General features: G+C 40.2%; 1 protein-coding gene across 1 annotated transcript in view; it reads right to left on the bottom strand.

Annotated features, from left to right (window-relative positions):
* Positions 1-22,927, bottom strand: part of LOC134531566 (uncharacterized) — a 506,394-nt gene that overhangs the window by 39,312 nt on the left and 444,155 nt on the right. The window lies entirely within an intron of this gene.

Here is a 22,927-nt window from a genome sequence, read left to right as displayed (position 1 = left end):
ACATGGAAATGGCTAATGAGCATAATGTTATATGGGTTGAAGACCATTTGTTGTGCTTGAACATGTTATTTGCCTCCTGTCGAGGAACCAGCTCTTAATTGACACATACAGCCTCTAGTACGACCACGTCTGTTGCGATCTGAGACTCGGAGACACGCACCGACCATCACTGTCTATGGACAAATCAGTTCCTGGGGCAGTCCGAGGACAGTTTGTCAGCGGCCAGGAACACGCCGACAACAGACGGACATCCTCGGGGGAAAATAGCACTCAGAACGGTATTACTAGACACTAAAATAAGGGTTTAAGTGTTGAATATGCTGCAACTGTACCCTAACCGTATTCCTTTTAGCACGATAGGACACGACCAGTCCCTTATTTATAGGGAACGGAGTTTGGTGGCCTATCAGTGACCCATATGCTGCCCAAATTCTTTGATTTCGTCCAGATGGTGGACCCGCGTCTGGCGCCATTAACTCGTATGTATTAATTTTTTGATCATCGGGGGACGTACCAATCGTGTTGATATGCCAAATGAAACTTTATGATAGTGAAACTGTCCTGGAATACATTTTGCTTGCTTTAATAGTATTAGCAAGAAATAAGTGCAACTTATATAGTTATGAGAAAATGAGAAGAAGGTTCTTTTTTTTGCTATGGTGCTGCTATCTCTAGTATTTTTGCCTTAACAATTGTATCGATAGCTGCGAAACGTACGCTGGAACGCGTTGAAACCAGTTGCTAGCCTCACGCAGGGAACCGTTTATTAAAAAAGGTTGCTGAATTGTTTCCTTATTGGGATTCTGTTTGGACACGATATGGAATACGGTCCGCGAGTTAGGTTACGGTTTTATCCAAACAATGCAGTGCTTATTCGCTACCTTTCCCGAACTTCTTGGTACTTAGTGCTTGCTTAAAACCTGTATTAGGTGTTATTTTATAAGTTATGATTAAATTAGTTCACTATTAATATTTTCTGTGCAAATCATTATTTTACACCGAAGAAGGGTGCACCCACACGTCTGAATGTTGATAGAAGCCAGAATGATAAGTGTACGTTCCCAGACAAATGCCAATGATTCAATGGCCTGCAGGCTAGACCCCACATCCGCGAAGGTCACTACCAATGCACATACAGCCATTTCTCCAGGAAGCAACAGCAACGACATCCGCGGTACTAAGGCGAACACCGAACTAGCCAGCATGAATGCGCTGATATCATGTGATCATTGTTCAGAGCGAGTCAGTCTTTATTTCACTCTCTCTTCCTATTTTTTTCTTTAGTTTATTTTTTTAATGCAAACCAGAATACGTGGCTGAATCAAGATAGTTACAGTAGTTACTTGGTTAGTTCACGCATGTAGTCGAAAAAGGAACATAAACCCAAACATTAATTTTTGATTTCCTCAAAAGTTGTTCTTTGAATGATATGATTAGGTGACAGGAAGGATGATTAAAATAAAAGGTTATTATATTCATCTCAAACACTCTTGGCACGTTTTAAATATTTGAGTGTTATAAAATTTCCTTAAAAGTATACTTGACTGAACTCTGTTTAGGTCATTTATTTACACAATCAGTCCGCTAAAAAGATTATTAGTAAAGTAACATTAAAAAAAAATCTTCACACAGTTTTTGTAATTATACCATGGATAATTTCTTCAAGAAAATAATAATATTGCTGCATCAATTCTCACTCACAGTATCCATCAATTTCTTCGGTTCCTCGGATATGAAATGCAGGCTGTTTCCGAATTTACCCTTTAAATGGGTAGTATTTTTAACTATTTCGCTTATGATATGTTGTGTTTTTTCACATTATTTTAAATATTCATTATATTACCTAACTTAATTGTTTATAATAGGTTTTTTATACTAAATATATCCTTATTAATAATTATTGTTTTTATGTACTTAAAGGCCAAATTTATTTCAGTCATGGAATATTCAGGAAGCAAGACATAATATGGTATACAGTTTTGGGTTGGACGTTCGTATGTAGCCTTCGATTCAAGGTTCTTGATATTCAGTATGTCATTCATTAAATCAATAAAAATTTAGATTTTCCAAGTCCTGAAAAACCAAGGTTTCAATATTTATGAAGAAAAAAACTAATTGTTATTGATTTAATTAATGATGTACAAAAAAATTAAGAGTTTTAAGAAGGCTACATAAGAATTGTTAATCCAAAACTGTAAACCACATGATTTTATCCTCTCAGTACATACTAGGACTGACATAAAAATTTGCCTTCAAGTTCATAAAAAAACTTTAAAAAAGGGCTTGTTTATAAGAAAACGTCTTTTATTAACAATAATTAAAGGATATTTTATGAACTTATTTAAAATCGTGAGAAAAAAGGCAAGGGAATTTGGAAGCAAATAATTTATAATACTACCCTGTTAAAGGCTCTTAGTTAATGCGTTCCTTTGACAAGTGCATCACTGCTTAGGCTGTTTTATTTTGCAAACTTATTGAATATTTGGTTCCAGTTGTGCGGCGACTCACGAAGCCCATACAAAGCAAGCTAAAGTTTAAGCATTGTTGTCTTTTTTTTTTTTTTAACTTATTTTGGTAGAAATATGTACACATCACTGTCTATTGTTGTTTTTCTCCAAGTACTCCTGATTATTCCTGGATAGAAATTTGTTTATGTTCTCAGAGTGCTTATGGTTATTTGTGAGAAATCGATCTCTTCATGAAATATTTTTTACTCAATGAGTCATACAATTTTATTCAGAGTTACATTTAATAAGTGAATTTCTGCTACTAAATCAGCAGTTACAATATTTTTAACATGCGGGATTAAAAAAAAAATTATCAGTCCAATAATGTGTGTTACGACGGTTGAGAAAAACTATAATGAAAGACAAATTTTCTTTTCCTTGATGTCTAGCAGAGCTTTCCTTCTTTTGCGATTAATAGTGAGCATCCCGCATCCCACATAAAATAAATAAATAAATAATATTTCTTCAACAAAAAAAGTGACGATATCTGTTGGTAAGAATCGGGAGTACTTGCAAAAAAGTTATTTTGCATGAGATAAATTATCTCTCGTCGCTGAATGCAGCCAAAGACAGTTAAGAATCATGTAGCCTCTTAGACCTGTCGTCTTGTAGTCCTGTAGCCGTCTCATAGCTTCGTAGCCTCCTAGACTAGTTGTCAAATAGCAGCTAGGCCTAAGACATTTTGGAGCCAAATACTTTTGGGGCCAAATACTTTTGGAGCCAATTACTGTTGGAGCCAAAAAAACTGTTGGAGGCATTATATCCTATCATAAATTCTCTATCGCTTCCTATTGAGTTGAATGTACATGTACATGTACATGTACGTGAACATGTACGTCCTTTTTGTTAAATGTCCCGTAGTCAAGTCATATTAACGTATGCTACTCATGAGATTGTATCCAATTCATGACGTGTTTTACACTATTTTGAATTTTTGTCCGAATATACTTCCTTTTAGTCAAATGCGGCTCCTGTGTTTGTGTGTGCGTGTACTGTGCGGTTAGTGTGAGTGCTGTGTGTATTGTTTACTATGTGTGTAATGTGTGTACTGCGTTCCCAGTGTGTGTGCTGTGTGTATTGTGTTTACTATGTGTGTAATGTGTGTACTGCGTTCCCTGTGTGTGTACTGTGTGTTCAGTATGTGTACTGTGTGTACTATGCGTCCTGTGTGTGTGGGTACTGCGTGTTCAGTGTGTGGTCAGTGTGTACTGTGCGTCGAGTGTGTTCTTTTCTTTTGTTGAATGTGTGTCGTTTCGTTAAATGCGCGTAGTTAAATCTGTAGTAGTGCTGTAGTAGATCTGAATATTTAATAGTCCAAAACCTCTTTGTCTTGATTAAATATTTTTCAGTTATTCTTGGTCCTCTTTTGAGCGTAAAACATGATCAGTTCTTCTAATGGATTGTAATTGATTTTATGATACTTTAGGTCTGGCTGGTTGACTGGTTTCTTTTGACTGGTTGAAATATGTTATATTAACTATCGATGAAGATGGTCTTGAGTTTAGGAAATTTCTTGTCTATACGTCTGACATTGTTCATGACCTGGTCTCGTGGTCCGTAGACGCTTGGCCTATACGTATAACACTGACTCATTGGCCGCTGCCCTTGACGTGGGATCGGTGCAACACATGTCGGACACTTGATCAACTAAAATATGGTCCCTATAATTTTTGTTTCCCCTGCCATGAGCGCTACCTTTTGGGGCATCTAACTTATGACACCACCCCCTTCTCCCTCCCAACGCTTACTTCTGAGTTCTGGGCGCCATCTACTGGCATTTTCAACTACTGTGTGCTAGAGCCTCCTCTAGTTACTAAGTTCGCCGTGCAGCGTCACTTTGCAGACCGCTGCCACTTTATGTCTCCCCCCCCTCCCCCCGTTTTCCATATCATGCGTATCCAGGATACACCCACTTTCAGATTTTCGGTCTCCATCGTGTCCCCTTTTACTGCCTCGGAGTGCCCCATTTAACTAGGCACGGCAACTCTCTCCCACGGCTGGCTCTTGTGCGCGGACTTGACCGGACCTTTCTCTCCGCTTCTTGTTCTTTCCCGTTTGAAGGATTGGCTGGAAACTGTCGGTTCGAGATGTAGTCACGTCATCAGAGAATATAATTCCCTTTTTCTCTTCATTTTTATTTAACGTAAAGTATTCTTCATTTCAATTCTTCAAGTTTTGTCTGTTTTGGTTTCGGGTGTGCTTCTCTGCCGCCCGTTCATGATTTCGAACAAGTGCTAGCCACTGACGATGGTAAGTGAGATTTAGTGAGTAGTATAGGATAGTATGTCCGAGATCAGGCGCCAGGCGCGTGGTGCCGGTGCCGGTGTCCGCCATCTTGGATTCTGTCGTCACGGCGGCCATCTTGGATGGTTGTGATCTTGACCTTTGACTTTGACCTTGAATTTGATCCTCAAAAATCGCCAAAATCCGCCAAAATTGGGCAAAATTTGCCCAAAATTCCTCAAAATTCGCCAAAATTTCCATTTCTGTGGGAAAAAGTTCCACCGAAAAATCTCAAAAAATTTAACAAATTAAAAATTTCTCTTTTCAAGGGAAAAATTTCCCGTTTCGAGGGAAAAATTCCCGTTTTTAGTCCTTAAAAATCCCAGCGGCTGAAAATTCCTAAAACTGGCTTAAGCATCCTTAACTCAAGCCACAGTTAAGCCATTTCTAGGAATAATATTGAATTGTGACGACACGGCAGCCATCTCGGACGGTTGTGACCTTGACCTTTGACCTTGACCTTGACCCCTGGGGCCATTTTTGATCCGCCATCTTGGATCCGCCATCTTGGACGGGCGTAACGGGACATAGCGTAATGGGACAAGTAGATCACAGCGGCCATATTGGATCCGCTATTTTGGATGACGTCATTGTGTTCTAGAAAATTCCTGCACTGTGTTGTCCGCCATTTTGAATGATGACGTCACCGTTGCAGTTTCTGTTACGACTGCCATCTTAAACTTTTTTATTTATTATCCGATTTTAACGAAAAAAATTTAAAAAATTATAAAAAATTAAATTAATAAAATTTTAATAAAATATTTATAAGAAAACATACATTAACGACATGGAACCCGGAGTCCTCGGTTTGAACCCGGTGAGGGCAAAAAAATAAAAATGGCGACCGATCCTTCCCCCGTGGTGACTGCTGGCAGACTGACTCCCACCACTTTTTTTTCAAAGCATATATATCGTCACCTAGCATGACGTCATGTCCGCCATCTTGAAAATCCGTAATTTCAATGCTAGAAATTCGGGAAAAATTTCTAAATTCGTTAAATAAATTAGCAATAAATATACTGATTAATGCGATCGATTCCCGTTCTTGGTTTGATCCCAAGACGATGTAAAACATTTGATTTTATGTAAAAAATAATAATTTTAATAAATAATGATCAAAGTCCTAAAAGAAGCATAGTTTCCAAATCAACCATCATCCTATAAGACAGTACAACCGTCATCTTAGATATTAGTATTTATTATCCAATTTTAATGAAAAAAATTTAAATTTCATTAAATAATTGATTCATTAATTAACATATTGAATCGATCAATTCCAGTCCTTGGTACGATCTAGGACGATGCAAAAAAAAATTAAATATAACATCAATTTAACATAATAGTAACAGGTTAGAGGAATTAAACACCGCAAGTTCTTTTACAAACATAATATTTATTACATAATTTCTATTCTACTACAGGATCATTTGCGAAAGTCAGCAGTCTTATAATCATTTAGTTCCGCAGCGGTGTGAAATGACTAATTCTTAGCTACAATCGGTTTATACTAGACAGAGTCAAGCCAGAACCTTTACAGACATAGTCCACCTCTTCTTGACAGAGTTTCTGGATACCGTTTTTAACAGTTTGCTTCACATCGTTAGAACTGTAAATTACTGCAGCCGATGTCTTGAATGCACACTTCTTCACTTTGTCATCGAACGGATATGGCTTTCCATATATACAGTCCAACCACAAGTTATATTTCAAAGGTCCATTTGTTGCTACATCATCAGTAAGCTGATTGATTAGCTTCTGTCTGATATCGTCAAGAAAATTACAAATGTCTTTCGTCTCACTAAACGTATTTAGATAATAGTAGTCTTTCAACGTTCCACGAAATGCAGACTGTGCCAAGTAGAAGCCATTATCGTTCACTTGTAATGCTCCGAACACAGTAATAGGTTTAGTTCCATGTTCAGACGTCATAACAATCGGTTGCTGGGCATCTGTTTTTTTGGTTGTACGCTAACGAGCCTTCAACCTAAACCGAGGAGTCGAAATGTCGGCAGGTAGTTCAGCAGTAGGAGCACAGACTCCACCTTTACATTTTTTCGCATGATGTCACAAACTGTCAATTCGAGTAAACCATTTAAGACACTCATCACAGCGAAACTTCATGCGAGAAGGATTCTTCGTGCATTTGCTCAACTCATGTCTTCGTGCATCATGGGAAAATGCGAACGACGTATCACAGTAGCTGCAAGGATACCGTGGTGATGAAGACGATCCTTTCAGACCTGATCCAGATAAGGGCGTTGCAACAGTAGTATCATTTCCAGGCATTCTCTTATGCACATCGATGCATCGTTGTTGCGCCGAAACCTTTACTTTCTGCCGCACAGCAGGACCTTTGCATGCCTTCATGTGCGTTTTCATATTATCTTTTCTGGCAAACTGCTTATGACATTTCTCACAAACAAACATTTTACGATATAGGTTCTTGGCACATTCGCTCCTCTCGTGTCGTCGAGCATTGCTGTTGTTTGAGAAAATCTTGTCGCAGTAACAGCACCGGTGTTCGCTAGTTGTCAAATCAGCATCCATTGAAGTCTCCATCGAGGTCGTATCGTCGATCGTCGTGGTTTCCTGCACATCCAGATCTGTAGTCATTAAGCTATATTCTGCTGGTGGTATCACATCTGTTGATATCTCCTCCAATGTTGACATCGACGTTGCCAACGGGATCTGCTCCACCATTGTCGTCGCTGACGACATGGTTCCCGTAGACGATGGTACAACGTCCATCGAGTACTATGTTAAAGTCGGTAAAGATGCCATCGAGTTCTCGAGAACAGGTAATTACGCGACTTATGCACCAGATGAAATAATCTAGGTGATCCTTACACCGTCGACGACAGTAACAAACTGAGCGACCTGCTGTCTAGGACACGCTTATATACATGCACCGGATGGAATAATACGCTAGTCAAATCAAGAACAATTTACTATAATACTAGAGTCAAAACAACATTAACAATAGAAGCACCATCAAAAAAAGGCAACACATTTGGAAGCACCGATAACGAAAAGGCAGCACATTTGGAAGCACCGACAACGAAAAGGCAGCATATTTGGAAGCACCGACAACGAAAATGCAGCACATTTGGAAGCACCGTCAACGAAAAGGCAGCACATTTGGAAGCACCGACAACGAAAAGGCAGCACTTTTGGAAGCACCATCATCGAAAAGGCAGCACATTTGGAAGCACCATCATCTAAAAGGCAGCACATTTGGAAGCACCGACAACGAAAAGGCAGCACATTTGGAAGCACCGACAACGAAAAGGCAGCACATTTGGAAGCACCGACAACGAAAAGGCAGCACATTTGGAAGCACCGACAACGAAAAGGCAGAAACATTTGGAAGCACCAACATCGAAAAGGAAGCACATTTGGAAGCACCGACATCGAAAAGGCAGCACATTTGGAAGCATCGACATCGAAAAGGCAGCACATTTGGAAGCAAAGACATCGAAAAGGCAGCACATTTGGAAGCACCGACATCGAAAAGGCAGCACATTTGGAAGCACCGACAACAAAAAGGCAGCACATTTGGAAGCACCGACAACGAAAAGGCAGCACATTTGGAAGCACCGACAACGTAAAAGCAGCACATTTGGAAGCACCGACAACAAAAGGCAGCATCATCAACGAAAATGCAGCACATTTGTCATTGACTCCAATATTCATTGACTCCAATATTAATTGGCTCCATTAATTCGCTCGCTCCAATATTCATTGGCTCCAATATTCATCGGCTGCAATATTCATGGGCTCCAATATTCATTGGCTCCATCAGTCATTGACACCAACAGTGTTTTTTGGCTCAAAATATATTTGGCTAGAATTCTTCGAGTCTAAGAGACTATGAGGCCAAATGGCTACGAGTCTAAAATGATCTAGCTGGTTACGAGTTATACATGGCATGCGAGGCTACAGAGCTACAAAGCCTCTAGAAAACGAGTTTACGTGACTGCGAGGATAGAGGTCTACAAGTCTGCATGAGTTCTTGACTACGAAGCTACTCGTCTACAAGGCTCCAATTGCCGCATCTGTCTTCGTCGGAATTTTCTCTTTTTGCTCCAACTACATCTCCAGCATTATGTTATAAGATTACATGGCTACTTGTTTATGTAGCTTCAAGTCTACGAGGCTACTTGGATACGTAGCTACATTTCTACGAGGTCCCAAGACTTCATGTCTACGCGACTTCGAGCCATGAGGTTACGAGATTACGTGACTACGAATCTTCAAGTTTACCAGACTGCAAGGCTACAGATCTACGAAGCTTCTAGAACACAAGTTTACGTGACTGCGTGGATACAGGAATACAAGTCTGCATGAGTTCTTGACTACGAAGCTACTCGTCTACAAGGCGCCAATTGCCACATCTGTCTTCGACAAATTTTCTCTTTTGCTACATCTGCACCATCAGCATTATGTTATAGGATTACAAGACTACTTGCTTACGTAGCTTCAAGTCTACGAGTCTCCAATGTATCATGACTACGAGACTACGAGCCATGAGGTTACGAGACTATGCGATTGCAAGTCTTCAAGGTTACGTGATCGCGAGGCTATAGGACTACGAAGCTTCCAGAACGCATGGTTACGAGACTGCATGACTAATTGGCTGCATGGCTACGAAACTTCATGTCTCTAACTGACTACAATAGCACTATTCAGTGGTGAGAGTTAAATTATCTCATGCAAAGGTACTTGCTGCAAGTAGTTCCGCTTTTCATTATCAGATGACGTCACGTGCTGCTTGCAGGTAAATAATATTTATTTCTTTTATGCGGGATGCGGGATGCTCACTAGCGAACGCATAAGAAGGACGGCTTTGATAGTCTCCAAGGAGAAAAAAGTTCCTCCTTCCTGCTAGTGCTTCTCAGATTTCTCACGGTCCGCCATCTTGGATTGTGACATCACGGCGGCCATCCTGGATAACCTTGACCTTGATCTTTGACCAAAACCGCAGGAATGATTGCAAGCACACGGATTACCAATAAATATATTGATAAGAATAATCAGGAGCACACGGAGAAAACCACCATAATATTGACAAAAATAATCAGAAGCACACGGAGAAAAACGACTTACGTTTTCTTTGATATAATATAATTACAGGGGAAAAAAATTAAAAATTAAAAAAATAATAAAAAATAATAAAAAAATTAAAAAAAATACATAAAATTCTGGCTTGTACTAGAACTCTATCATTGCTGAACAATGATAAGTTTACAAGCTAGCAGAATCTGTTTATGTATTTTTTTTAATTTTTTATTATTTTTATTATTTTTTAATTTTTAATTTTTTTCCCTGTAATTATATTATATCAAAGAAAACGTAAGTCGTTTTTCTCCGTGTGCATCTGATTATTTTTGTCAATATTATGGTGGGTTTCTCCGTGTGCTCCTGATTATTCTTGCCAATATTATGATGGTTTTCTCCGTGTGCTCCTGATTATTCTTATCAATATTTTGATGGTTAATCCGTGTGATTGCAATCATTCCTGCGGTTTTGGTCAAAGATCAAGGTCAATGTTATCCAGGATGGCCGCCGTGATGTCACAATCCAAGATGGCGGACTGTGAGAAATCTGAGAAACACTAGCAGGAAGGAGGAACTATTTTCTCCTTGGAGACTATCAAAGCCGTCCTTCTTATGCGTTCGATAGTGAGCATCCCGCATCCCGCATAAAAGAAATAAAAATTATTTACCTGCAAGCAGCACGTGACGTCATCTGATGATGAAAAGCGGAACTACTTGCAGCAAGTACCTTTGCATGAGATAATTTAACTCTCACCACTGAATAGTGCTATAGTAGTCAGTTAGAGACATGAAGTTTCGTAGCCATGCAGCCAATTAGTCATGCAGTCTCGTAACCATGCGTTCTGGAAGCTTCGTAGTCCTATAGCCTCGCGATCACGTAACCTTGAAGACTTGCAATCGCATAGTCTCGTAACCTCATGGCTCGTAGTCTCGTAGTCATGATACATTGGAGACTCGTAGACTTGAAGCTACGTAAGAAAGTAGTCTTGTAATCCTATAACAAAATGCTGATAGTGCAGATGTAGCAAAAGAGAAAATTTGTCGAAGACAGATGTGGCAATTGGCGCCTTGTAGACGAGTAGCTTCGTAGTCAAGAACTCATGCAGACTTGTATTCCTGTATCCACGCAGTCACGTAAATTTGTGTTCTAGAAGCTTCGTAGATCTGTAGCCTTGCAGTCTGGTAAACTTGAAGATTCGTAGTCACGTAATCTCGTAATCTCATGGCTCGAAGTCGCGTAGTCATGAAGTCTTGGGACCTCGTAGAATTATAGCTAATTATCCAAGTAGCCTCGTAGACTTGAAGCTACGTAAGCAAGTAGCCATATAATCTTATAACATAATGCTGGAGATGTAGTTGGAGCAAAAAGAGAAAATTCCGACGAAGACAGATGCGGCAATTGGAGCCTTGTAGACGAGTAGCTTCGTAGTCAAGAACTCATGCAGACTTGTAGACCTCTATCCTCGCAGTCACGTAAACTCGTTTTCTAGAGGCTTTGTAGCTCTGCAGCCTCGATTGCCATGTATAACTCGTAACCAGCTAGATCATTTTTGACTCGTAGCCATTTGACCTCATAGTCTCTTAGACTCGAAGAATTCTAGCCAAATATATTTTGAGCCAAAACACTGTTGGTGTCAATGACTGATGGAGCCAATGAATATTGGAGCACAAGAATATTGGAGCCGATTAATATTGGAGCCAATGAATATTGGAGCGAGCGAATTAATGGAGCCAATGAATATTGGAGTCAATGATTATTGGAGTCAATGACAAATGTGCTGCATTTTCGTTGATGATGCTGCCTTTTGTTGTCGGTGCTTCCAAATGTGCTGCCTTTTCGATGTCGATGCTTCCAAATGTGCTGCCTTTTCGATGTCGAAGCTTCCAAATGTACTGCCTTTTCGATGTCGGTGCTTCCAAATGTGCTGCCTTTTCGATGTCGGTACTTCCAAATGTGCTGCCTTTTCGTTGTCGGTGCTTCCAAATGTGCTGCCTTTTCGTTCTCGGTGCTTCCAAATGTGCTGCTTTTTCGTTGTCGGTGCTTCCAAATGTGCTGCCTTTTCGTTGTCGGTGCTTCCAAATGTGCTGCCTTTTCGATGATGGTGCTTCCAAATGTGCTGCCTTTTCGATGATGGTGCTTCCAAATGTGCTGCCTTTTCGTTGTCAGTGCTTTCAAATGTGCTGCCTTTTCGTTGTCGGTGCTTCCAAATGTGCTGCATTTTCGTTGTCGGTGCTTCCAAATGTGCTGCCTTTTCGTTGTCGGTGCTTTCAAATGTGCTGCTTTTCCGTTGTCGGTGCTTCCAAATGTGCTGCCTTTTCGTTGTCGGTGCTTCCAAATGTGCTGCCTTTTCGATGATGGTGCTACCAAATGTGCTGCCTTTTCGATGATGGTGCTTCCAAATGTGCTGCCTTTTCGTTGTCGGTGCTTTCAAATGTGTTGCCTTTTCGTTGTCGGTGCTTCCAAATGTGCTGCATTTTCGTTGTCGGTGCTTCCAAATGTGCTGCCTTTTTTGTTGTCGGTGCTTCCAAATGTGCTGCCTTTTCGTTATCGGTGCTTCCAAATGTGTTGCCTTTTTTTGATGGTGCTTCTATTGTTAATGTTGTTTTGACTCTAGTATTATAGTAAATTGTTCTTGATTTGACTAGCGTTTTATTCCATCTGGTGCATGTATATAAGCGAGTCCAAGACAGCAGGTCGCTCAGTTTGTTACTGTCGTCGACGGTGTAAGGATCACCTAGATTATTTTATCTGGTGCATAAGTCGCGTAATTACCTGTTCTTGAGAACTCAATGGCATCTTTACCGACTGTAACATCGAACTCGATGGACGCTGTACCTTCGTCTACGGGAACCTTGTCGTCAGCGACGACAATGGTGGAGCAGATCCTGTTGGCAACGTCGATGTCAACATTGGAGGAGATATCAACAGATGTGATACCACCAGCAGAAGATAGCTTAATGACTACAGATCTGGATGTGCAGGAAACCACGACGATCGACGATACGACCTCGATGGAGACTTCAATGGATGCTGATTTGACAACTAGCGAACACCGGTGCTGTTACTGCGACAAGATTTTCTCAAACAACAGCAATGCTCGACGACACGAGAGGAGCGAATGTGCCAAGAACCTATATCGTAAAATGTTTGTTTGTGAGAAATGTCATAAGCAGTTTGCCAGAAAAGATAATATGAAAACGCACATGAAGGCATGCAAAGGTCCTGCTGTGCGGCAGAAAGTAAAGGTTTCGGCGCAACAACGATGCATCGATGTGCATAAGAGAATGCCTGGAAATGATACTACTGTTGCAACGCCCTTATCTGGATCAGGTCTGAAAGGATTGTCTTCATCACCACGGTATCCTTGCAGCTACTGTGATACGTCGTTCGCATTTTCCCATGATGCACGAAGACATGAGCGGAGCAAATGCACGAAGAATCCTTCTCGCATGAAGTTTCGCTGTGATGAGTGTCTTAAATGGTTTACTCGAATTGACAGTTTGTGACATCATGCGAAAAAATGTAAAGGTGGAGTCTGTGCTCCTACTGCTGAACTACCTGCCGACATTTCGACTCCTCGGTTTAGGTTGAAGGCTCGTGAGCGTACAACCAAAAAAACAGATGCCCAGCAACCGATTGTTATGACGTCTGAACATGGAACTAAACCTATTACTGTGTTCGGAGCATTACAAGTGAACGATAATGGCTTCTACTTGGCACAGTCTGCATTTCGTGGAACGTTGAAAGACTACTATTATCTAAATACGTTTAGTGAGACGAAAGACATTTATAATTTTCTTGACGATATCAGACAGAAGCTAATCAATCAGCTTACTGATGATGTAGCAACAAATGGACCTTTGAAATATAACTTGTGGTTGGACTGTATATATGGAAAGCCATATCCGTTCGATGACAAAGTGAAGAAGTGTGTATTCAAGACATCGGCTGCAGTAATTTACAGTTCTAACGATGTGAAGCAAACTGTTAAAAAACGTTATCCAGAAACTCTGTCAAGAAGAGGTGGACTATGTCTGTAAAGGTTCTGGCTGGACTCTGTCTAGTATTGACACGCCCCTCGTGCCTCAAAATTGAATTATTTTGAATTAATTAAAAAGAGACTTGGAAACTTGCTAGGTAAGAAATATAAGAAAAATAAGTTTATTGACCAGAGGTGGCACGAGGTGGAGAACAAGACAATTTGGAACTCCCTGATACAAGAAACTGGGGAGCTGGTCAATCGTTTACGGGAAAAAGGTATATTCATAATAAATTAACACTACACAAGTAGCTTGGTCTATAGGTTCCTAGTTTATTATTATGGAATTTTGTGTTCGTATTATTCAAACCTGACAATAAAAATCTTAGTAATTAACAAGTTAAAGGGGGCGCCCCAGAATAATTTAAAACAATACACATAACACCTTAACAAAATATTATTACATAATCAAAAATTTAAAAATCGCACCAAATTTGATTTTTCCAATTATTACATCGATGATTAGTTTTATTGACTCTACATATTCTTGAGGAAAGCACTGTTCGCTGGTAGGCTATTCATTCGATTAATGTAGTTCGTAGCTAGAAGGTGGGAGGGGGGATGTTGATTTCACATTACCACCCGGGTCTTCAAAAAATAACGTCGGGTCTCGGTATCCTCTCTTCTAACGTGACCCGCAGTGGAGGTGCAGGACCACGAGCTGGGAGCAATTTGTCTCTCCAGCACTTCGACCCTGTCAACCAGGGTGTAGAGTTCGGAGCTCACTAGGTGTCCCGCGCCGACATCAGGATGCCGCAGACCGAGAAGTCAGGATGCGCGGACAAAACTGGAATTTTTTTGAATTAAATAAGAATAAATAAAAAATTTAACTACGCACGACTTTTCTAAAAACTACCTCTGCCTGGCTACTGTACAAACGGGATCACATCCCTTAAGCAAGCTGAATACATTCTCGTGCACACGAAAATCACCGTTCCCGCAAAAAGCCTCTTCGCGCAGAGAACGTAGAGGAGACGTGGTCAGTAGCCGAGGTCAGAGGGCTGAGTCCTCGCAATCGGACAAAGCACCTAATTAAATCGGGCGGTAATGCCCCGGGTCAAAGGAGGGGGTAGGTTCGGTTCTAAGCCGAAAATTTCCGAAGGAGTCCGAGGCAGGCGTGACAACAACACGACATGCGCGCTCTCTACCGGACCGAAACGAAAGCAACGAACAATCGACTTCTCCGGGCCGCGAGAGGAAAGCATAGTGCCTTATGGCACCGCGACGCTGCTTTCTAGCGGCGTAAGGGAGAACTACTTGAGGTGGTGAGCAGACTTGCCACCAGGTGTCATGAGGGTAAGCTCTGCACGCTGGCGACCAGGCCCGCGGTTACTTTTTCCTCTGCTAGATGTCAGGGATGTGTCTGTCGGACCCGGGAGAAGGTTTTTGCATCAGGTCATCGTCCCGTCCGGTCACTGCTCTTAGCTTAATTTCTCAGAACTAAAGTGAGGAGGAGAGAGAGGAAGGAGGGGCAGAAATAGCCACTAAGGTGGGAACGCAGCTCCACTGGAGACTGCTTCGTGACGAGACATGCTTTTCTCAGCAGGCCTCTACAAGGTAGCAGCTTGCAGCCCAGGAGCTGCTCAAAGCAGTTTTGGTCATGCAGGGAATTAAAATTACAAACTCGGGACGTGACTGCAGGCGAGAGAAATTTCAACCGGGCTGACCATGTCCACATTAGACAGCAAAATATCAGATTGGCCCCCTGGGAAGGGGCTTCGGTCCACTGGCACAAAGTTTAAATCCGTGGCGTACACCGGCCTAACAAAAAGTAAATCACCCCCATTAACAACCAGATAAATTTAAAAAATAAGAAACCCCAAAAATTTTAAAATTATAGAAAAAATTAAAAAAAGGTGACGAAATGCCTAATTTCCGGCACATACTCCCCCGCTTGAATGCGGAGCATATAGGGAAAATAAAGAAAAACTACACTTACACTGCTCAGTAGAACTAGTACCAGGTCCGCCTGTATCCTACTACTTACAAATAAATATTTTGATCAAATCGAAGTTGTATTATAATTAATTAAATTACCCTTAACGGTGAATGATGTAATTAGGAAAATTGATCTCAGATGTTGGACATGATGTCACGTGACAAAACTCTAAACATGGGCGCTGTGAGGCGGGCCGAAAACACTGGGTCGGAACCGGAATATGGTCCGTCGGATGCCAGTTATGACAGGTGGGGATTTGCGTACCCCTGAAAATAGTCTTTCCATAAGAAGCCGAAGGCATTGGGACTCAGCCCTGCACAGTCAGGCGATGGAGAAGACAGTCAAATTTGCTGTTTGCCCGAAGGCGAAACAGAGCCTCAGTCCCAGAGTGACACAGGGCCTAAGGGTGGTATTCCCTTGGCGGAATTTTAAATGATCGGGGATGAAAACCCCAACAGATCAACCATCCGTAGGAACGAATGAATTTAAAAATATTAAATATTTGATAAATTAAGAAATTTCAGCGAATACCACTCTGATGTTTAATATAATTAACTAATATTTATTATTTAAATGTTCTCTGCAAACAAAATGATAAATTAACGACTCTTCGCACTCAAATTTAAATTATTTAATGAAATGTAAAATGCAATAAACCAATAATTATAAATCAAAACGGGGATAAATAATTATAATGGAGCGGTTAGATCTTCCATGACTGCTGATAGGCTTCGCACTGCCTGAGAGGGGGTTTGAACATAGGCCGTCCAAAGATGAGTGGTGGGAATGTAACCCAAAGAACACTCGAAAATGGTCATGAGATATTTCACTCAGAGGACCTTGGTCATGGCTCGTTGGCTCAGAGGACCCTAAATTTTGCGCCGCTCGTTGGCTAGCTTGACCTAGCTCCTATTTTAGAAAAACACATAAAATAAACCAGTTTGCCGTCTGGAAGTCACGTAGCTCTTATTTAAATAAACAATCTCATAGATAACGATGTAAAAGAAATCCAACTTTGGGATAGAATGCAAAAGAAAAAAGAAAAATGGCTAGATGTGACAGCTTCAGTGCTCAGACTCTATGTACGTCACTGTACATCACATTTACGTGCAAGGGAAAATAAAGAAATAAGCATGTACAAGTATTAACGCAAAATCAGTACAAAAAAACACTACAAACATTATTCTTGCTTACTTTACGAATTATGGTTATTAAAAAAAAGGAACGTAATCAGAAATTAAATATATGAAATCGTGGAACAAGATTCATGAAGATTCAAAAAATAATCAGAGAGGTATTTCTGAGTAAAAAAACATTAAAACTACTTACGTCAAATAGCTTGTTAAAGACTGAAATAAGGTATGTAAAAATTAAAAATTAAAATATCTTAAATTACCTAGCTTGTGCTAGCCTAGAAACGGGATGCTCAAACATACCCAAATTAATTAAGTGGACCTCTCGTTGGGGGTTAAAAGTGTTTCACCACTCTCGGTGATTACTGTAAATATTAAAATGATACTAGTCACCTCGTAGCTGCTTAATTTCGGGGAAAAACTTATTTTTATATGCGTGATTATATTATTATTATAGAGCAAAAAAAAGAATGCCTGTTGCCCTACTACTTGTAATAAAGCAGAATTAATTACATGACCTTTGACTGTAATACTTTATAAGTCAAACACAAGGTTGATAATTAAATAGGGTCCATTTAAACTTGGTTTAAATTATTTAAAATAAATCCTTAAAATCATTTAATAAATAAAAAATATTAAATTCAAAGCTTAAATTTAAAGTACCTGTATGCTTACAACTATTTATGTCTTTGCTATATCATGAAATGAAATTCATCCCGTTGATCTCAGATTTTGGATATAGTGTAGGAACACAAAATGGGCGCTATGAAGGAGGCCGAAAAGCACTGAGGCCGAAACAAGGGAAATGCGTCCTTAAGCACTCAGTGACTAATGGGGATTGTAACCCCTGCAAATGGGTATGGTAACCCGTAACTTACAAACTAAATTGGGAATATAACCCCTGTATATAATTGTTTCGCTGTCCATAAGAAGTCGAAGGCATTGAGTCATAGCTCTGCACAATCTGACGATGGATCAGACGAAATAAATGAATTTAATACTTGCTTAAAAGGCGAAGTACACCTCGGTCCCGGATACCTACATTTATTAACTCACATAGGCTCAATATGTTCAAGCTCTGACGGTTGATCAGACCATCAGGCTGAAGCAGAGAGACCTACGAGGGAATTTCACCCCTGAGTTAGTTCGGGTTTGAAACCCGAAAGATCAACGAATTTGGATGAAAAATGGATAATGAAAAAAATTTAGATGTTTTAAATACATAGCTGTACACCACCTTATAAAGGAAATTAACACCGATCCAAAAAAATATAAAAGTTAATAAATTGCTTACTCAAAATTCATAATTACAAAAATATTATTTATCCTTTACCTTGCATTCTTAGATTAATAGGTAAATTGCTCATAGAAAACTCGACGTTAAAAAAAGGTATAGTACTCTATCTTACAATAAATTCCTCACCTCATGACTAGCGTAAAAGTATTGGGGATTCAACCCGTGTATATAAACAATTTAATTCCGGCCTTTTCTTAAAGGCATGAGTGATATCACCTCTCTTTGGGTGATCACGAAATAAATCTAAATAAAAGCTAGGCACATAGGTGTGTATGGTGACACAATGAAATGGTACGTCGAAGTATATTCACTTTGCTTGTGAACGATGCAATAGGATTAGAGTACTTGTTAAAATCACTTATGAGCATATTCTTATTTTATGTTACTTAATGAATGGACCCTTTATAAATTTATTTTATGTACTATTAAAATTCTTAATCGTTAATTTTATGATACTTAGAAAATGTAAACAATGGAAGTTTCTTAACATTAGCTAAAACAAAAGGTTTATATTATCATATTATTTGTATTTTTTATATTATTATAAGGTATATAAATATATTATGTTATAATTTACGTTTCCCTAGATTAAGAAAATACCTTGCTGCTATATTAATGCAGTATAGATTATTTATAGTGCTTGTTTTGTGATATAAAAATTATATTATTATTAGGACATACAAAGCATGGGTAGTTTGTTTACAAAATACGTGGTACGTGGGTGGAGTAGAGAAGAGATCCGCGCGGTTGGCGGCCCTGTCATGTGGTGAAGAGATAACACGTCGGCGCGCGCAAGGCGCCGAGAGACAAAACAAAAAAATACCACGATGTCCGAAAGGACTTCTATGATGAGTTTTTTTTCAAAGATGGCCTGTTTTGCAGGCGGATGTGTTAAAAAAAAACACAGATCAAAGGAGGAATTTAGACAAACTCAGGGCACTGTCGGCCGTGAGGAACAAACTAGATTGCAACGCATTGTTTCGCTGCCGGACACGGGGCAACGACATGACCTTGTCTCCTCCAGCCGGTGAGGCGTAAGGGGGAGGGGTGAAGAGGATGACAGGGAGAATGACACGCGCGCTGATAAGGCACGATGCCTGAGGGCCGTCGCACCGACGGGGCCGCGCGGTGTCTCACCGCGCGCAAACACAGTCACAGCGGGACGTAAAACACAAAATAAATTTTAAAATAGAAAAGCAATACAACTACTGGGTGTACCAGCGATCAGTTCACAATGTTATTATTACAAAATAGAGACCACAAAAAAAATTAAAATTTTTCCTTTTTATTATTACTTTTTTTATATTTTATTTTAGGTATGCCTACTCAACTTAGGTATGTCTATAGACCAAACCACGCATGCTACCAATTGTCACGCCCCTCGTGCCTCAAAATTGAATTATTTTGAATTAATTAAAAAGAGCCTTGGAAACTTGCTAGGTAAGAAATATAAGAAAAATAAGTTTATTGACCAGAGGTGGCACGAGGTGGAGAACAAGACAATTTGGAACCCCCTGATACAAGCAACTGGGGAGCTGGTGGATCGTTTACGGGAAAAAGGTATATTCAAAATAAATTAACACTACACAAGTAGCTTGGTCTATAGGTTCCTAGTTTATTATTATGGAATTTTGTGTTCGTATTATTCAAACCTGACAATAAAAATCTTAGTAATTAACAAGTTAAAGGGGGCGCCCCAGAATAATTTAAAACAATACACATAACACCATAACAAAATATTATTACATAATCAAAAATTTAAAAATCGCACCAAATTTGATTTGTCCAATTATTACATCGATGATTAGTTTTATTGACTCTACATATTCTTGAGGAAAGCACTGTTCGCTGGTAGGCTATTCATTCAATTAATGTAGTTCGTAGCTAGAAGGTGGGAGGGGGGATGTTGATTTCACATTACCACCCAGGTCTTCAAAAAATAACGTCGGGTCTCGGTATCCTCTCTTCTAACGTGACCCGCAGTGGAGGTGCAGGACCACGAGCTGGGAGCAATTTGTCTCTCCAGCACTTCGACCCTGTCAACCAGGGTGTAGAGTTCGGAGCTCACTAGGTGTCCCGCGCCGACATCAGGATGCCGCAGACCGAGAAGTCAGGATGCGCGGACGAAACCGGAATTTTTTTGAATTAAATAAGAATAAATAAAAAATTTAACTACGCACGACTTTTCTAAAAACTACCTCTGCCTGGCTACTGTACAAACGGGATCACATCCCTTAAGCAAGCTGACTACATTCTCGTGCACACGAAAATCACCGTTCCCGCAAAAAGCCTCTTCGCGCAGAGAACGTAGAGGAGACGTGGTCAGTAGCCGAGGTCAGAGGGCTGAGTCCTCGCAATCGGACAAAGCACCTAATTAAATCGGGCGGTAACGCCCCGGGTCAAAGGAGGGGGTAGGTTCGGTTCTAAGCCGAAAATTTCCGAAGGAGTCCGAGGCAGGCGTGACAACAACACGACATGCGCGCTCTCTACCGGACCGAAACGAAAGCAACGAACAATCGACTTCTCCGGGCCGCGAGAGGAAAGCATAGTGCCTTATGGCACCGCGACGCTGCTTTCTAGCGGCGTAAGGGGGAACTACTTGAGGTGGTGAGCAGACTTGCCACCAGGTGTCATGAGGGTAAGCTCTGCACGCTGGCGACCAGGCCCGCGGTTACTTTTTCCTCCGCTAGATGTCAGGGATGCGTCTGTCGGACCCGGGAGAAGGTTTTTGCATCAGGTCATCGTCCCGTCCGGTCACTGCTCTTAGCTTAATTTCTCAGAACTAAAGTGAGGAGGAGAGAGAGGAAGGAGGGGCAGAAATAGCCACTAAGGTGGGAACGCAGCTCCACTGGAGACTGCTTCGTGACGAGACATGCTTTTATCAGCAGGCCTCTACAAGGTAGCAGCTTGCAGCCCAGGAGCTGCTCAAAGCAGTTTTGGTCATGCAGGGAATTAAAATTACAAACTCGGGACGTGACTGCAGGCGAGAGAAATTTCAACCGGGCTGACCATGTCCACATTAGACAGCAAAATATCAGATTGGCCCCCTGGGAAGGGGCTTCGGTCCACTGGCACAAAGTTTAAATCCGTGGCGTACACCGGCCTAACAAAAAGTAAATCACCCCCATTAACAACCAGATAAATTTAAAAAATAAGAAACCCCAAAAATTTTAAAATTATAGAAAAAATTAAAAAAAGGTGACGAAATGCCTAATTTCCGGCACAGTATAAACCGATTGGAGCTAAGAATTAGTCATTTCACACCGCTGCGGAACTAAATGATTATAAGATTGCTGACTTTCGCAAATGATCCTATAGTAGAATAGAAATTATGTAATAAATATTATGTTTGTAAAAGAACTTACAGTGTTTAATTCCTCGAACCTGTTACTATTATGTTAAATTGATGTTATATTTAATTTTTTTTTGCATCGTCCTAGATCGTACCAAGGACTGGAATCGATCGAATCAATATGTTAATTAATGAATGAATTATTTAATGAAATTTAAATTTTGTTCATTAAAATTGGATAATAAATACAAATATCTAAGATGACGGTTGTACTGTCTTATAGGATGATGGTTGATTTGGAAACTATGCTTCTTTTAGGACTTGGATCATTATTTATTAAAATTATTATTTTTTACATAAAATCAAATGTTTTACATCGTCTTGGGATCAAACCAAGGACGGGAATCGATCGCATCAATCAGTATATTTATTGCTAATTTATTTAACGAATTTAGAAATTTTTCCCGCATTTCTAGCATTGAAATTACGGATTTTCAAGATGGCGGACATAACGTCATGCTAGGTGACGATAGATATGCTTTGAAAAAAAAGTGGTGGGAGTCAGTATGCCAGCAGTCACCACGGGGGAAGGATCGGTCGCCATTTTTATTTTTTTGCCCTCACCTGGTTCAAACCGAGGATTCCGAGTTCCATGTCGTTAATGTATGTTTTCTTATAAATATTTTATTAAAATTTAATTAATTAATTTTTTTTATAATTTTTAAAAATTTTTTCGTTAAAATCGGATAATAAATAAAAAAGTTAAAGATGGCGGCCATATCGGAAACTGCAACGGTGATGTCATCATTCAAAATGGCGGACAACACAATCCCGGAATTTTCTAGAACACAATGACGTCATCCAAAATGGCGGATCCAAGATGGCCGCCGTGATCTACTTGTCCCGTTACACTATGTCCCGTTACGCCTTGTCCTGTTACGCCCGTCCAAGATGGCGGATCCAAGATGGCGGATCCAAAATGGCCGCCGGGGTCAAGGTCAAGGTCACAACCGTCCGAGATGGCTGCCGTGACGTCACAATTAAATATGGCGGTCATGGTATCCTTATTCCTAGAAATGGCTTAACTGAGGCTTGAGTTAAGGATGCTTAAGCCAGTTTTAGGAATTTTCAGCCGCTGGGATTTTTAAGGACTAAAAACGGGAATTTTTCCCTCGAAACGGGAAATTTTTCCCTCGAAAAGAGAAATTTTTAATTTGTGGAATTTTTTGAGATTTTTTGGTGGAACTTTTTCCCACAGAAATGGAAATTTTGGCGAATTTTGAGGAATTTTGGGCAAATTTTACCCAATTTTGGCGGATTTTGGCGATTTTTGAGGATCAAAGTCAAAGGTCAAGATCACAACCATCCAAGATGGCCGC

The sequence above is a fragment of the Bacillus rossius genome, chromosome 5 (genome assembly GCF_032445375.1).
Source record: "Bacillus rossius redtenbacheri isolate Brsri chromosome 5, Brsri_v3, whole genome shotgun sequence".
Lineage (NCBI taxonomy): Eukaryota > Metazoa > Arthropoda > Insecta > Phasmatodea > Bacillidae > Bacillus > Bacillus rossius.
This window is presented reverse-complemented; position numbering and strand designations above follow the sequence as displayed.